We start from the raw sequence: 994 nt of genomic DNA on the forward strand, positions 1-994 counted from the left end.
GTTTTATGATAAAATTTTCTCTTTCTAAATAGGGAACCTCAATTTAACTTCTTCATGAGCTTGAGGGTTTCTATGATGTCATATTTCTCAATATATTAATATGGAAAATGGTTTTCCATTGCTTTCAAAATAAATGATATGCATTCAGATTATTTTAATGAGTACTATGTATTATGTACTAAATTCAGAGCATTGTTTCTGTTAATTGCCTCAAAAGCTCGGTGAGGTCTACTCAGCTCAGCTTTCCTTGAGTCGAGTCTGACTCAGCATGAACCTATTGGAGCAAAGAGAGCTGTCCTTGCGGGTTTCTGAAACTATGAATGTTTATGAAGTAGAAAGCTCCCGCTTTCTTCTAAGGAGAGGGCAATGGTTTTGAACTGCTGATCTTAAAGTTTTATATAGAGAAATGGAATATACAGAGGTTAAGTATATTTCCCAACTTACATATTCTATAAGTGGTGGAAGATAGAACCTATCAATTTAACTTCTAGATCATATTATCACCCAGAGACCAAAAGGTTCTTGGGAGGTTCAACTGGCTTGAGCTCAACTACTAACCTAAAGATTCTAAGTGCAAACCAACCATCATGGAAGAAAGGCTTGATGATTGGCATCCATAAATATCACATCCAAGTAATAACTAAGAAAATATTAGACAGCAGTTCGACTCTGTAACATATGAAGTGCTTGCAATACAGAATTAAGTTAATGGTTTGCTTTGATTTTTAAGTTATATGAATAAAAAATAACTGCACCAGATTTCAAAAAAATGAATTAACTTCATATTTCCACTGAGCATTACTGATATTTGCTTTTGCATTTAGTACTACAGAGAAGTGTTATGTTAGTCTAATGTTTACCCTTTCGTGGATGATTATTGTAAGACATTTTATTTACTTTTTTTAATTTTAAAAGTCTAAAAGGATTTAGCTAAATAAGAAGTCCCTCTCATTAATTTTGTAGAGAACTCCCACAGTTCTTTTCAAAAATGCAT

The sequence above is a fragment of the Echinops telfairi genome, unplaced genomic scaffold (assembly GCF_000313985.2).
Source record: "Echinops telfairi isolate 266 unplaced genomic scaffold, ASM31398v2 ScPeMD7_443;HRSCAF=831, whole genome shotgun sequence".
Taxonomy (NCBI): Eukaryota; Metazoa; Chordata; class Mammalia; order Afrosoricida; family Tenrecidae; genus Echinops; species Echinops telfairi.